This window comes from Cibotium barometz, chromosome 56 (assembly GCF_041138505.1).
Source record: "Cibotium barometz isolate CiBa-2024 chromosome 56, ASM4113850v1, whole genome shotgun sequence".
NCBI classification, from domain to species: domain Eukaryota; kingdom Viridiplantae; phylum Streptophyta; class Polypodiopsida; order Cyatheales; family Cibotiaceae; genus Cibotium; species Cibotium barometz.
Window position 1 is genome coordinate 887,201 of NC_141101.1, and position 16,567 is coordinate 903,767.

Consider the following 16,567-nt stretch of genomic DNA (forward strand, 5'->3'; position numbering starts at 1 on the left):
AAAGCATATGCTGCTGAACCATGTAATACACCTGTAAACTCTTTCGTAAACTCATCTAGCGGACTGCTCGGGTCAAGAGCGAACAGACCATCATATACTGCACTGCCATATACCCTAGAGGTATCCCGAGTAAAGTGATATCTTGGGTATCTGGTATGACTAGAGGGTGGTGTGCCTCTAACATATCCACAAGTCACAGAAAATGTCAAATATGCATGGTCTGTTGCTATCCCAATGGGTTTGCCCGAAATGGAGAGATCCTGTATATCATGTATCAAGGTAGGTGAGCCCATCAGATAATCCACTGTACTAGCTCCTCCCTTTTTGTTCCAGCATGTGAGAGCATCTGAACTTGGCCAACGGGATAGGCCATTATAGATAACTAGCCCATGTGCACTCCCCAAAGCTAGGAAGTGTCTTCCATATTTTGTCACCTGTCCTGTGTCCTAGGCAGATCTCTGCATCCCTATCTCATCCGCTGCTAGCTCGCGGTACATGGGCTCATCCGTAGCATAGAGAGCTGATTGTTCCCGGCGTGTACGTGCATTAAAGTCCCCCGTTAGTAGTATTTCTCCCAAGCTCACAAATCTCATGATGTCCTCGTACAGCGGCATATATGGTGATTCTCCCGGCGTAGCGTATATGGAATGTGCCGGTGGGAAGTAGGATACTGCAATGTAAATGTCCCGAGGTCTATTTGTGCTCACTTTGATCCACATGTAGTGTGCATCTGCACCTCTATGCATCACATGTACTGCCTCCTGTAAGTCCTCGGGTAGAGTCGCAGGCGAGGGTGGGGAAAGGGGGGGGGGGGGAGAAAGCAAGCAGGAGTGGGAGGGTGGAGAGGCTGGAGAGGGACGATGTTGAGAGGCATCCATCGGAGAGGAGGGCTGCTGGGGAAAGCTTGACATAGAGAGGATGGGGTCAATTGGCCCCACTGGGCACTGAGGGCCAGAAGAGGAGTCGCGACGAGGAATTGGCCGCAACATCGGGGGGGGGGGGGGGGGGGGGGGGGGGGTTGCTCTCCGTGACTAGAGGGGGCCCGCCGTCTGCGGGCAGGTGCTGTGATAAGTGCTCGTAACGGCGACGCTTAGCTCTGGTGCTCGGCCGGCGACCCAGGCGGGGGTCAACCGTCCGCCACTCTCTGGCTGATGGGTCATCCATGGTCGGTACCTGGTGCTCCGCGGCTTGGGAACATGCTCCTCCCTTGGCCCCCTAGTGCGGATCTAAGTGGGGCAGTCTCCTAGACTGACGCCGAGAGCAAGCTCTGGCCAGATGACCCATCTGCCTGCAAATGAAACATTGGCCTGGAAGGCCGGAATACTCCACTCTCTGCATAATGGGGTCGCCCCAAAGGCTGGGAATAGATATCATGTGAGGCACAGGATCCGGCAAGGCAACACAGATGCAGAGAGATGGAATCCCAGCTACTCGTGTGAGGGCCGAGGCAGCGGTGGGGGCGGGATTCCATCACTCTCCCGATGGCACCACCATTACACCTTCCTAAGGCGTGGGAAGCAAACTGTCACTGGGAAGCCCGAAATGCCAGCCAATGGGTCAGACGCAGGATCGAAGCCGTGCTGCCACCGAGCAAAGACGGCCTGCGCCGTACGCAGTGCAAGGCGGCTCAGTTGCATGACTTGGTCTGACACCGATGGCGAGTCGAACTCCACTTGGTAGTATCCGCGCCCCAGAGGGTGAAAATCGGAGATCTTTCCAGGTTCGCCAATGAATGTAAAGCTGTTCGTCTACTCTGGTATAATTATGTATGTATGCCAAAAATGCATGGGGGCTTGAACATTCTTAATCTTCATTTTCATGTATTGGCGAGGAAGGCAACACTCTTGTGGAGCAGCAGAAACCTTGGACACTTATGCTTTCTAGTATGTTGGCCTCCCTCCGGACATGTGCTTTTGGGCATTGGACCCCTAGTATACAGGATGTCATATTTGGGTATTTTCAGGGACGTATTCGTGGTTGTCTCTTTTCTACTCATCTGCTTCATGACTGGCAACAATTACTCTCCTATTTGAAATGGTCGGGCCGCCCTCCGGATCCTGGCAACACCCTTTGCCAAAAAAGCATACATTGGAGCCATGTTTTTGATTGCCCATTAGCCCTTTCTCAACCACGTAAGGCTTATTTTCTTCATTGCAGGGAAATTTGTATCGTGGCTGATGTACCCTCTCTTTCCCTCCGGCCAAGATGCGTCATCATTTGGGTATGCACCATCGGCATGTTTGGCATGCTATTATTACTATGCTCCAAACGTTTCAGCCGGTTCTGTCATTGTTCTCTACTCTGCCACTCCTAGATTGGAGGTTTGATCGTGGGCTCCCAGGTTATTCCTCCTCCTCCTTTGCAGATCTGACAGATAAAAATGCCTATCGCATTCTTCTCCCGCAGCCATGGATTCAAGAGCATGGCAATTGGCTATGGTGCTTGGACAAGTCTCTTGCATGGTGGAAGAATTATCTTTATTGCATCTGGAAAAGTAAACTTCCTTTGAAGCAATGGGTTTTCCTTTGGCGGTGTTTGGTGGATGCACTCCTAGTGGGTTCTATGTTGGCTGTCAGGCAGATTGCTTCATCAGTTTATCCATTTTGTTCACATCCATGTGAGACTGTGCTGCATCTTTTATGGGCATGTCCTACTGTTCGTGATTTTTTTGCTCGTTTGACAGCTCTACTCCATGCTCGTTTTCCCAGCCTCACTTTTGGCAGGCATTTATGGCTCTTCGGTAGATTTGCTTCCTCCCTAATTATGCTCAATTCTTCTCCTAGTTCTGCTACTAGGCTCTGTGGACTGTATATCACGCACAAAACACCCAGTTATTTCAGCATACTTCGGTGGATGTTTATGCTTATTTTTGTTGTTCTTTGCTCTCACTTTTGGCAAGCATTTATGGCTCTTCGGTAGATTTGCTTCCTCCTTGATTATGCTCAATTCTTCTCCTAGTTCTGCTACTAGGCTCTGTGGACTGTATATCACGCACAAAACACCCAGTTATTTCAGCATACTTCGGTGGATGTTTATGCTTATTTTCGTTGTTCTTTGCTTCAGTCTCTTCAAGATGCTCATTTCCTTGGACAGCTTTCCTTGCCTCAGCTGGAAGTGTTTTATCATTGTTTTTAGCTTTTTGATACTAGTTGTCCCACTCTGGGACAGCCATGCATGTACATTTTAATTATAATGAAACAGTGGATTTCATCCCCCCAAAAAAAAAGGGTGAGAAAGAAAGAAAGATAGATAGATTAAGCGTCTACTAAAGACCCAATGGACCTATGAGACCAAAGTGGTACAATAATGTCCATGGCATATCTCATCATGGAATGGAAAATAAAACAGAATGAAAACATAAATATAGCTATCTCACTGGAGAGAGAGAGAGAGAGAGAGAGAGAGAGAGAGAGAGAGAGAAAGAAAGAAAGTTATATTAATGTCTACGGAAGACCCCAAGGGCCTATGAGACCAAAAGTAATACAATGGTAGTTTGGGAGACTAATTGTAGTTTGCGAGGCTGAGGTTTTTTTTGCAAGGTGGCACCATGGTTTCTCTTTGGAGTTTGGCCCTTTGGCTGGAATAGTGGGTTTTCCCATCACTATCTGCCTTCTTGGACTCCCCAAGGAGTATCTGGAACTTCTTCCGATGATAGGGCACACACTCACACAAGTCATTGAGTCCCCCCCCCACGGCAACATCAGTTGTGGCGTGGGCTGCTGGACTTTCTTCTCTCTGGGTGACTCTTCGCAAAAGAACGTCCTTGGACACTTGGTGATTCCTCCATTGGACGGCTGTTCCTTTCTGTAGTGGGTGGGGTTCTCAGGCTTGCCAGGTCGATGCTTCATCTACCGCCAGATGGCAAACTTGGCTTGTTCTTGCCCTTGTTGATGCCCCGCTCATTAGCGTCTTCACCCAGAGCCAGTCTTTCCTCATCATTGACGTCCTTCCCACCCTCTTCCATAGGCATCAGCGCCAGCCGACACCCAGGATCCGGATGGAGATGAGAGTGCTTCACTAGCTCTTTTCTTAGAGCAGCCTCCCCAGGACTAGGAATGTGGGAGGCAGAGGCATGGCTCAATGCAAACATTGCCGTCGCAGGCACCCCAGGATCGACCCGATCGTTGAGACCTCGATTTTGGGTGGGACACCCGAACTCGAGGTTCCCTCATCGAACCGTTTGGAGCACCTTTCAATGGTTCCTCTGGCTTTAGACCATGCAGTACAACTGCAAGAGGTACCCCCGAGCAGGCGTGGGGCTTCTTTGGCACCCTCAACAACCCAGTCTCAGCAAGCACCCGGTGCCCAAGTTGCACCTAGGGAGCAATCATAGGTTTCAGTAGGGGATCCCCATCCACTCGTTCATTATCGATTTATTTTGTCACAATCTAGTAGAGAGGCTTTTCAGGCATGAGAGGATCCTTGTGGATCCCCAAAATGTCAGAGGGTCCTTTCTTCGATTGAACATTTAGCCCCCACCCCCCTTCTCCTCCTCCTTCTCGGAGGCGAGGGAGTGAGTGTCAAGTAATAGCAATGTAGCCTTCCTGCGAGAGCGGCCAGGCATGGAGGAAGCACCCCTCTATGTTGTGCTTCTCTTACTACTATAGCAATGTTGGTACTCTGCCTTCTAGGCAGGTCTTTTTTATCTAATAAAAGGATCTCCTTTTTTTTTTTTGAGAGGGGCGCGGGGGGGGGGGGGGGGGGGGGTGTGAAATCGCCCTTGGAGCAACGGGAGATAGGAATAGCTCCCTGGCGTTGGTGCTAAGCAGTGTGCACTGTGGGGGCGAGAGCGCAATGGGTAACTCTCATGCGCATAGTGTAGCTCTCAACCCTAGCGCTTTGTAGCTCTCAGGTGTAGCTCTTAGGCGCATATCTCAACTGTAGCCTACAGGTTTATTATTACGGTTCATGCATGCGATAGCTAGGCATAGGCTAGGGTTAGGGCTGAGGGTAAGGCTTAAGCTAGGGTTAGGGTTACGGGTAGGTGAGGATTAGGGCTAGCGCTAGGGTTATGGGTAGGCTAGGATTATGGCTACGGCTAGGGCTAGGGCTGGGGTTAGGGTTAGGACGAGGGATAGTGCTAGGGCCATGCTGAGGGAAAGAAAAGAAAAGAAAGTAAGAAAGTTATATTAACGTCTTCAAAATACCTAAAGGGTCTATGAGACCAAAATGATGTATACATTGTGTCCATGAAATCTCATCGTGGATGAAATAAGAAAGAGAAACATTAAACTAAAAACTAAAAACTAAAAACTGAAAGCTAAGATCTCAGACTTTGAGATCATACAAGATGAAAATCTAGATCCTACTATGCGAGGTATAGGGTACAATAAGTGATGGGATATGGGAGAGCTGAATATAAACAGTCAATTAACCCTGTATGCCGAGCAAGGGCCCACCTAATATGTCCATCATGGGTGATACAAGGAGGCTAGAGATGTTGATAGTCTGCTGTGAGGATGAGGCCGCTCAATGGTGGGCTAGGATCTCCTAAATCTGGGGCTGATGAGCTGGGGGTGGCCGGGGTCCAACGAGACACGGACATCTAGCTCTCTGGAGTGTGCGTGCCCAATCTGATGTGACTCCCATGGGCCTGCTGCGAGGGGGCAATGTGGTATAGGCTCCCATATCCACTGTGGTGGGCTGTGGTGCCTCCCTATCCACCCCTTTAGGCTAGAAAAAACTGGTGATGGTAAGCTGAGAGGAGTGTTGGGGACGAGGATCTCTAAGTAGTGACTCTTTTTTTTTTTTCCGAGAAAAGATCCTTTCATTAGTTATATAAAAACGCCCGTAGGGCTACAAAAGATCTCTCCTGCTCATAAGAGAAAAAGAGCAGTGAATCCAGCAAGGCAGCCCGGGAGACTCTCCCTAGGTGCTGCAAAATACAAGCATCAGTACTAAGGACTGAAGGGCTAAATCATACAATAGGGGGGGGGAATAGCCAAACAGGTGGCCTGTAATGCCAACGGGGGAATCCCGTGTGTAAGGTGTAGAAGGGGCCGCTGCGCCAGGTGGTGTGAAAAGCCTGGCGCCGCAAGATCGCCTCGTCCGAGTCGCCCCGGATGCGATCATACTGTCCTCGCAGGGTGTGGATCAACTCCTGCCAAATCCCCCGTACAGTCTCTGCTGGTGGCTCCAGTCTCCCCTCAAAGGCCGTGAAACACCGGGCCCTCCAGGTGAACCAGATGGTGAGGCTGCTGAGGAGCTCCCATCGTAAATCCCTCTCCCGTGTCCAGCTGGCGGACGAGAAATCCGGTGCCGGAACCAGGCGAGGCTGGCCCCTAATAAATCTGATGGCCTGACTGCCCTGCTCCATCTCATAGCCCATAGCAGGCCCTGACGAAGTCGACCAAGCAGCGGCGCCCCACGTAAACATACCCTCTGGAGAGAGGGGGGCCAGAATACGCAGCATCCGCAGCCAAATCTGCTGTGCCTGAGGGCAGTCCCAAAGGCAATGTCTCTGTGTCTCCATAGGGTGGCCGCATCGAACGCAGGCCGCCGGAAGACCGCTGTAAACAAGCCAGGTGCCAACTGCTGAGCCCCTGTGGGCGACCAGCCACTGAAAAGCCGAGATCCTGCGGGCCTGCCGACTAGCCCAGAGCCGAGCCCAGAAGTCCTCCAGGAACTCCTGTGAGAGTCCCTGCAATCGCCAATGCCCCGCTGCCGCTGGAGAAACCGTCCTCCTCGCCGTCAAAATATGCCGTCCCAGCCGAACAGTATACTGGAAAAAGGTGATCTTTGTGGCCTCAAGGGATGCATAAGGATCATGCCACTCGTACTCCCCGGGGTCCCACTGTAGCCGGGCCAAGGGGCGCGCTGCATATGCCCATATGCGCCAATCCGGGAGCACATCAGCAGGGTCGGGGTCAATATGCCACTTCCGAGAAGCGGCTGCCACTACCCGAATCCTCTGAAAGGTGCACTCTGCAACCAAAGGCGACTCCACCTCCACTCTCTGGAGTCTACCCTCATCCTGAATCTCATAGTAGAGGCATCTGCCATCCTCAGTGCTAGCTCTGACAGCAATCAGGATCTCCAACTGTGTAAAGGCTCCCATCCACCGTGGGGCCACTGGCTCGAGAGGCGTGAACCACTCCTCTGTGAGAGCCTCCTGTAAGTGACTCAGCCTCTCCACCTGGATCTCCTCTGGTAGACTGCAGAAAGCCTGCCAGTCTCCAAAACTACGAGCTGGGCCTGCCGCTAAAGGTCCCCAGGCTAGACGAGGCCGAGAACCCAGCATATGACCCTGCTCCGTGCGAACCGCTGGGCTCCAGATGAGCGGCTGCCTGGCCCGCTCCTCAACACAAGAAGGAGGCCGCTGAGAGAGCCCCGGTCTCAACAGCTCCCAAGCTCTCAGGATACTCAAGGCAAATCTGTCCTCCCATCCTCTACTGAGGCCTGTCCTCCTCATCTCTATGAAGATCCAGCGAATCTCTGGTGCCCAAGTGCCCCCTGCAGGGGGCGCCCGAGCCTGCAGTCGCTGCAAGAGGAGCTCTTTCCACGGCTCAGCGCCTGGAAGCAACCCCCGAACAATAAGCTTCCCCAATAAGGCTCTGCTCTGATCGACTGGATCTATAATGCCCAAACCGCCCTGAGCCAGCGGAAGTGTAATAACTGCCCATGCAACCTTTGCCCGAGCTGGCTGACCGTCCCGCCCAGACCACAGAAAGTTCCTGATCAGCCTCTGTACCTGGCTGATGCAAGAGCTCGAGAAAATCCAGCAAGACGTAATGTACCACATGGTCGCTAACAGCACCTGATTTGCCACCACCACCCTCCCAGCCAAGGATAGTCGAGCTGTACTCCAATACAATAGCTTCTTCCGAATGCTCAGAAGAAGCGGGGCAATCTGCTGCTCAGGTGACAAATCGAGGCCAATCTGGCATCCCAAATACCGCACTGCTGTGCCTGGAGGAATCCATCTAAAACCGGGGTCCGGGCTCCATGCCGGAGTGGGAGCACTACTGATCCAAAAGGCCACTGTCTTGCGCCAATTGATCAATGCTCCCGAAGCTGCACTAAAAACCTGGAGCGACTGCTCAGCCCGAATAAGATTGGCCTCTTGGCCATGCAAGAATAAGCCCGTGTCGTCTGCAAACTCAGCATCAAGCAAATCCTCCCCCCGGACTGGGAGCTGAAGTCCTCTCAAACCAACCTCCTCTGCCGTCAAATACATACTCATAGCCTCCGCAAAGAAGAGAAAAAGGAAAGGGGCGAGAGGACACCCCTGACGGACTGATCTGGTCAGCTCAAAACTCGGCCCCCGTCCTCCTGCAATCAGCACCTGGTTGCGAGCTGTGGAATACAGAGCTGCCACCCCTCTGATCCATCCTGGCTCAAAGCCCAGGCGAAGCATAGTGCCCTCTAAGAATCCCCAATCAACTCTATCGTATGCCTTCTCAAAATCGAGAAGCATCACGACCAAGTCCTCGCCAAGAAATCTAGCTCGGGCCGTCGCCTCCCAGAAAGTAAAGATGTTGTCAAGGATACTGCGCTCCTTGACAAATCCTGTCTGAGTAGCATGAATCAACTCCCCCAGGAAGGGCTGGATCCTCAAACTCAAGGCCTTTGCTAAAGTATTGAGGATCGTAATAGGCCTCCAATGCCGAATGTCATCTGATACTCCCTCCCCCTTGGGGATAAGATAGATCAAGCCCTCTGAAAAGCTCTGCGGCATCACCCCAGTGTCCAAAACATGCTGAAAGCCCCTGCGGAGGCCTGGTTCCAAAAGGTCCCAATAGCGCATAAAAAAGGCCGGCGTCAGTCCGTCCTCCCCTGGGCAACTATGTCGCGGCAAGACCCTCAAGGCCTCGGCAAGCTCAATCTCTGACAGAGGCGCACCTAGAACTGTACGCATATGGTCTGTGACCCTCCTCTGCACATGGGCCCACACAGTCTGTCTGCAAACATCTCGATCCTCAGTGGCTGGCTCCGCTGAAAGCAGGTCACTATAAAATGCAGTGGCAATGGCTCTGATCTCCCCGAGCTCAGTAGCAACCGATCCATCCGGTCTACTAAGCTGGCGGACTCCTGCTCGCGCATGACGGGGTCCAGTGATCTCAAAAAACTCCCCAGTCACTCTATCACCAAGCTGCGTCCACTGAGAGGCCTGACGACGATAGTAAAACTCATGTCTCTGCTCCTCTACCTCTCTAACCTCCTGACGTGCCTGGCTCAGCTGGGACGCCACCCACTCACATGCAGGCTGCTGCTCCTGAAGGCGCTGTAGCGAAGCAAGGCTGCGTCTCAGCCGTTGCTCCCGCTCGCGAATCTCTCCCAGTCGTGTCAAAGCTGCAGCGTGTAGAAAAGAGCTAAGATCAATGAGTCCCTGGGCACACTGGCCCGCTGCATCCTGGTCAGAGCACTGACTATCATGCCAGATCCTCTCAATGTCCTCAGCAAGACTGGGATCTGCAAGTACCCTCTCTGGGATCCTCAACTGCAAGCTGGGCTCCCGTGTCCCCTCCTCCAATGTCAATATAACTGGCGCATGATCTGAAAATGAGGTGCCAGCGAGAATGCCGACGGAGCCCCCTCGCTCCCCTAACCAGTCGCCCACATAAAAGCGATCAATCCGTGATAGATTAGTCCCTCCCTGCCGGCGATCCGACCGAGAGAAACTAAGACTGTCCTGAGACCGGGAGAAAGCCCCATGCTGCCATGCATCAATGATCCTCAGTGACATGCAAAACCGGTCCCAAGCTGCAAGCTCCGTGCCGTGCACTGTAACATGACTGCCTCCCACCCTATCTGCCGGGTCCTCAAGCATGTTGAAGTCTCCCCCAACACACCAATGTGCGGCCTCTGGCAATGCATCTGTAACCTGAGTCCAGAACTCTGCTCTGGCACTAGCATGATTGGGCGCATAGATGTTAAGCACACCCAATAGCTCATCATGCATCCTCAGAATGACATACTGTGCTCTACCAGGCACAATGATCCCTCGATCCACAATGGCCTGCCGCCATACATCTGCAATAACCATGCATACTCCTCCCTGTCCACCCAAAGGACCAAACCCTGCAGACCAAAAAGTGTCCCATCTACCAGGCATCACCGAACCATATCTCCGGATCCTGCTCTCACCCAAGTGGTGCTCCTGCATCATCAAAATGTCAATGCTGCCACCAACCAGGCATCTCTAAAGCTCCTGCCTCAAGCAACCTCGATAGCGTATAAAGTGTGCTCCGCCAAGGCCCTGTACATTCCATGAGATGATCCTCATGGATGCCTTGCTGAGGTGGATGTTGTCTCAGCCGTACGGCGGGCCTTCGCAAGCGGCTTGGATGGAGAGTAGTCCCCATCCGAACGGCTGCGAATCTGCCCACCCGGTGTACTGCAAGAATCCCGGATCAGGCGCCAGTGGCTGTGGCCCATGGCGACTGCCTCCTGCTCTGACAGAGAAACCTCGTGTATACTCACATATCCAGGGTCACGTGCCAAGTCTGCCACTATGCGCATGACCAAATGCCGAATCCCTGAGGTGTCCACACTCCCGGGATCCAAGAAAAAATGAGCCAACTCCCAAAGTCGGCCTATCACATCTGTCACCTCCAGATCGCTCATGTGGTGAGAAAACTCAACTGCCTGAGTCTTCAAAGTGCTGAGAGCGAGCTCTAGAGTCCACTCCCGGTCACAAGGTCCACATAGAGGGAACGAGAAGGCCACCGCTGAGTCTAGTGCCTCCTCCCCGCGGGCCGGAGGTATCACTACATGAACTCGAATGGGTGCTGGCTCATGGGGGCCCTCTGCTCCAAAAAGCCGTGTGAAGGTATAATCAAAGGCCTCCGAGCGCTGTCTAATGCCAAGGCGACTCAGCCGACTGCGGATAGATGAAATCCGTGAGGCCCTAATCGGCATAGGTCTCCTCTGTGATGCTCGAGCGAGGTCAGTGCTCAGCGCTCTCCGGACTGCAGGTGAGCGCCAGGGAACTGCCAGGGCCTCCCGGGAAGGTGAGGCGGGCGGAGGGGGCGGAGGGGGAGGCGAGGGAGGTGGAGAGGGAGCCGCTGCCGAAACCGGAGCGGGGGCGGGAGGAGGCGATGGTGGAAGCGAGGCGGTGGGAGGGGACGGGGGTGGGGGGGGTGAAGGAGGGGGAGCTGGCATCTCCTGGTCCTCGGTCGCTGCAGGGGTCTCCTCCTGAAGGGGAGCAAAGCTGTTCCTCACGGGAACCCAGTGAGGCTGAGACTGCGGCTGCTGCTGCAGCGGTCTCTGGGCGTGCTGCTGTGGCTGTCTCCCTCGGCGGCGCCCCTGTCCAGGCTGCCACTCCGAGGTCTCTGTGGCCTGAGCAGGTGTCCCGGAGGCAGCCTGCCGAGCCGAATCTGTGGGCGGGCCATCAGTAGCCTGCTGCTGTGGTGAGGGTCGAGGTCTCCTGCGAGGGCAGGCCTTGGCCAGATGACCGACGTGCCTGCAAATGAAGCACTGGTTCGGGAGCCCCGAGAACTCCACTCTCTGATCTATCCACCCCCCCCCTATCCTAGGTAACTGAATGACCTTAGGAAGGGAGGAGATGTCAGACACCAACACTCTGACCGAAGGTAGCCCAGCTGCTCTGGCCACCACTGAAGCTGCTGAGGGGCCCGTCTCTAGTACCGAGCCCACCAATGCTCCGAGCCTGGAGAGGAGCGGAAGATACTCCCGGCGGAGACCAGGGAAACAAACTGTAACATGGAAGAGGCGCTCTCCCTGCTCCGCCGCTGCTGGGTCAAATCCATGCTGCCAAGGTCTGAAAAAAGCCCGAGCACCCCTGATGTCAAGGGGACTCATGGCAAGGACCTTGGCAACGCTCTGGGCGGCCTCGAACTCGATCTGATAATGTCCCCGGCCCAGAAGCTGTACATCCAGGATCTTGCCCACATCTGCAAGAAGGCGGGCCTGAAGAAGATCCCTGATCTCCCCTCTGTTGGGGCGAGTGCCGACTATACGGCAGATGGTGGAATGAGCTTGGAGGCGTTCCACCTCTGCGGTGAGGCTCGCTTCCTCTTCCGGCGAAAGAGAAAGCCTGATGGGGGTGACCTCAGGGGCGGGCGAGGGGGCTGTTGATGAGTCCCTCTGAGGCGGGGCGGGAGGAGCCTCCATCAGAGTCTGAAGCTGCGGCGAAGGCGGGAACCTGCTGGAAACGAGTTGCACACAGAGAGGCGGAATACGGAGCGAAAAATGAAATCAAAACCCCCAGGGGGCGGAAGCAAGAAAAGGAGGGAGGGGGGGGGGGGGGGGGGGGGGGGAGGCGAAAGAGATAAAATCTAAAAAGAGGGGGGGGGGGGGGGGGGGGGGGGGGGGAGGGCAGGGGGCTGCGCGCAAGAGGGATGGGCGGAAGGAAAAAAAAAAACAAAAAAAACGAACTGGCGGAAAAAAACCAACTGGCGGAGGGGGGGGGGATAAGTCGCTGCAGAGAGGAGGAGGGCGCGAAGACAAGGGGGGGGAGGCGTAAGGGAGAGGAAGGCGGCGAGCAGAGCTATGGGCAGCAGCGAAGGCAGACGGAATGGGGGGCGCAGCGGATGTAGACGGGGGGGGCTAAACGACAGGCGGCGGGGGTCAAAGAAGGCGGGGGACAATGCTGGCGGCGGGCAATGCAGGGAAGGCGGAGAAGGAGGAAGCGAGGAGGAAACGAGGGGGCGAACATGCAGGGAAGGTGAAGGGCGCAGTGCAACAGCGCGAGCAGGGAGAGGTGGGCGGGAGCTTCAGCGAGCGCAAAGGTTCTGAATCAAACCAGGCTTTTCGGATCTAAGTAGTGACTCTTTGTGTCAGCTCAACTCCAATAAGAAGATTCCAAGGCACCTCTGATCTCGGTACTCCATGATCCGGGATAAGGGTCCAAAGCCGTCTTTGAATAGACTGTGAAATCTCCCTCTGAACTCATAGTAGACTAGGCCCTTGCAAACATAGTGCTCCTCCGACTCAACCCCCATCTGACAAAGTCTACATGCCATGTCCTCTCTGGGTATCTGCTTGGCTCTACCAGTCTTTATCCTCAATCCATGGGATGATACCCTAAGCTGGCCAATGGCTATCCTCATAACATGGGACATGAAGACATCGAGATAATTTGGTATGAAACCATCTGCAATGAATGTCAAGAAATGATCTATGTAGTACTGCATCTTGGTAGGCAATGGGCCTACCAGTGTGATCCATGTGTTACGTGTGCATAGTTGTCAGGCGTTTCATGAAACGCATTTCATAAACGTTTCTTTCAAATCCGAGACGTTTCAAAAACGTTTCATACAAAACAGGGGGGTTACAGGCCCCAAAATTTGTATTTAAGTTTATAATATGTAAAAAATATGTTGCCTTCCCTGCAAAACAATATTAAACATGCATCATTTACACATTAAAACATGTTTTCAAGTCAAAACTAAAGAATCTAGGTTAAAAATGCTTAAATTGTACAGTTCCCAGGTTGACACGAATGAAACACGTTTCATTCGTATGAAACGTTTACGAAATGTTTCGTTTCATTCAAAGTGAATGAAACGCGTTTCATTGCAACTATATACGTGTGTATAGCCATAGTAGATCGTATTGGATCATGTGGTTCCTGTCCTTGCATGTAAGCCTAATGTATGGGGAATCTGGATCATATTGAAATAGAGGGAGCCAGTCCATCTGTAGTCCACCTACCTGAAACCAACTGAGTATTGTTTTAGGTTTAAGACATGGTAAGGTTCGTGGCTCATCTATTTCAATGGCATGCATAGCACATAATGATTTGTTTCTATTAAGTACATTTATTACATGTATGAACGATTTTGGCGTATCATATGAAAACGATTATTGCACAAAGTAATTGTTTTATATATTTTTGTCATATGTACTAAATAAACCTACAATCGAAATATGTGAGCTAATGATCTTCAACCTTGTTTTAGAATTTTATTAAAATTATACAGCATTAACATTATTTGTATAGCAGGACAAATTGTCATTGGAACTTCTTTGATTCACTAAGGAACAGAAGAAGCTCTTCCATAATAATATGGACTTATGGGTTTACATCCCAAATTTTCAATCCTTGTACTGTTTTATGTTTGTGTTTGTGGACACACCATATTTGTTATGATCTCTTATTACATATGTCTTGCAGGTTTACGAACACATTACCTATGGATCAGTTAAGCATCTCAGTCTTGCATCTTTTCCGGGAATGCTGGAGCGCACTATTATAACATCCTCATTGTCAAAGACATACAGCGTAACAGGTCTCTTTATCTTACATCAAACCACGGATCGAAACAGCTTGGGGTGGTTTTTCTCAATAACCATTAGATAACCCTGTCTTATAAGTAACCCCAGCTGTAATTCTAGGATCTCTAAAACTCTCTTGCAGGTTGGAGAGTTGGCTGGGCTATAGCTCCACATGACATTTCATCTGCAGTTTCAAATATCCATGTGAAGATCACGGATTCGGCACCAGCCCCATTTCAAGAAGCTGCTGTCATTGCCTTGCAAAGTTGTGCCGACTACTACTCTGCTCTAAGAAAGGTGATGCTTTGACTCTCATTATCAGAGGGTAAGAGGATATTGGTATGTATTTTATGAAGGTTGTGTGTGTGTTGGGGGGGGGGGGGGTGAGGGGGTGACGATGGATGCATACATATATGTATGTGTGTGTGTGTATATATGCATGTAAATGTAGTGTGATTACATTTCTTGCAGTTTCAGCTTTTTTATAGCTAGTCCAGGAACTCTGCAGGAATACGAGAGACGACTAGACACCGTCTGTTCCATGCTCAATCATGCTGGTTTCAAAGTTCTGTTCAGACCTCAGGGATCAGTTTTCGTGTTTGCGGAGCTGCCAGACACCTATGAAAAAAGTGATGTATGTATCTGATTGCTTCATTATTTCCCTTCCTGGAATTTTACCTTGGATTCTTCCTGGACCTTCTGAGTAGTCTAATCAGATGCTCTATTGGAGCCTATACAGATGGAGTATGTTGCTGAGCTTATCGAGAAAGCAGGTGTGGCTGTGGTACCTGGATGTGGATTTTTTCATGATATATGCACATTCTCAGAGAAACCTCTCAATCCTGGAGTCATCAAATGCCGAGATGCATTGGGAGAAAAGAAGCATGATTATACAAGACGCTATGTTAGAGTTGCTTTCTGCAAAAACTTGTCAACTCTGAAGTCAGCTGCGGAGGCAATACAGGCATGCAATCTATGATGTGGACTTCACACCTCCCATAAGGGGCCCTTGGATTTAGAGAAACATTCCTAATGTTATCAAATTTTGCAGGCAAACATTTGTAGTTGTGGAAGTCCACAGACGTGATGCTTTTCTGTACTGAATGCTTGTGAAACAAGGCAGCTTAAGCCTAGTTGCTATGTAAACTGCATGTTACAATTTAGGTTTTTAAAAAAATTTATGCACCCAAATTAAGGTCTTGAGGTCCATCTTCTTTTTTTGGCTGAAAGTTGATCCTTCTATTAGTTAACAATATCAGCCAAAGGCTAAAATTTTAGCTCAGAGCCCTCTGACGAGGTAAAAGTACAATAAAGGGGGGGATCTCCTCCATGGCTGGCCGATCTGGGAGGGAGACTGCCTCATACAAGTGGGAGGGGGGAAGAGCCAAAACAGTGGCCTAAAATGCCAAATAACCTCGTTGTCCCCATCTGAAAGGAAGGTTCCCTGGTGCCAAGTATGCAAGAAGGCCTCTCGCTGCATCCACATTCAATCAGGCCTGCTCTAAAGCTTCTCCGCTGACCGTGGAGGGTATTGATGATGTCTATCCATATGGGACATATGGATTCAGCTGGGGGAGTGACGGTAGATACAGGTTTCTGAGGACAGATCGGGAGTACAGATTGCATTAATCCTGTAATAGGACAGGTGGAGGGCCTACCCCCTGCGGTCTCCTCATAGAACACTACTAGGCCTGCCCCAGTCACCCAGGTGACTACCTCCTAGGTGGTGATATGTGGAACAGTCTCCTCTGTCGTGAAAAGGTGAAGAATCCTCGTCATACCTGTTGTGCTTTGGGACAGTTCCAAAGGCAATGCCGATGCAGCTCCTCGAGGTGGCTGTAGCGTGTGCACTGGGCAGGCAGTCCTCTGATACCCCGGCTTCAACGGGCCACTGGTCATCCCAGGGCATCTCCTTGGAGATTTTTGGAAGTGACTATGGGACAGCATCTGGCCCAAGAAGGTTACCCGTTTCCTCTTGCAATTAGCCTCTCACATCCTAGCTGTCGGCACCTGGTTAACCGCCATCTATCCCAAGCATGTGAATCCTATGGCGTAGCCAGGCCATGTAGTCGGAGAAGGGGGTGTGAGGGCTCTCAGTGGGGACGAAAGGGTCGTGCGACTCCCACTCTCATGGATCCCACTCTCCCAAGGACCAAGCTGGCATGTGCAAAGAAGTCCCCAAGCGATATGGGAGTGTGCGCCCAACAGGTGGCCACTCAGCATCCAAAAAAACGGGTTCCAGATTAGGGGCTGCCAAAGTCTCGGTGACTGGAGGGGACTGGATAAGGGTAGGCTTTGCCCCAAGGTCTGAGCAGGCTAGTTGCGAAGCAGTCCTCAAAAGAAGAGTTCACACTGCAAGAGCAGGCCTCTGTGAATATCCACCACG

The 16,567-nt window shown here is 51.8% G+C and overlaps 1 pseudogene across 1 annotated transcript in view; it reads left to right on the forward strand.

Moving 5' to 3' along the window:
* LOC147606772 (uncharacterized) overlaps positions 1-15,372 on the forward strand; it is a 52,437-nt pseudogene extending 37,065 nt beyond the window's left edge. The window contains exons 7-10 of the transcript XR_015264843.1: positions 14,081-14,195; positions 14,324-14,478; positions 14,690-14,815; positions 14,921-15,372. The product of XR_015264843.1 is annotated as an uncharacterized LOC147606772 (transcript). The remainder of the gene's footprint in view (positions 1-14,080; positions 14,196-14,323; positions 14,479-14,689; positions 14,816-14,920) is intronic.
* The last annotated feature ends 1,195 nt before the right edge of the window (positions 15,373-16,567 follow it).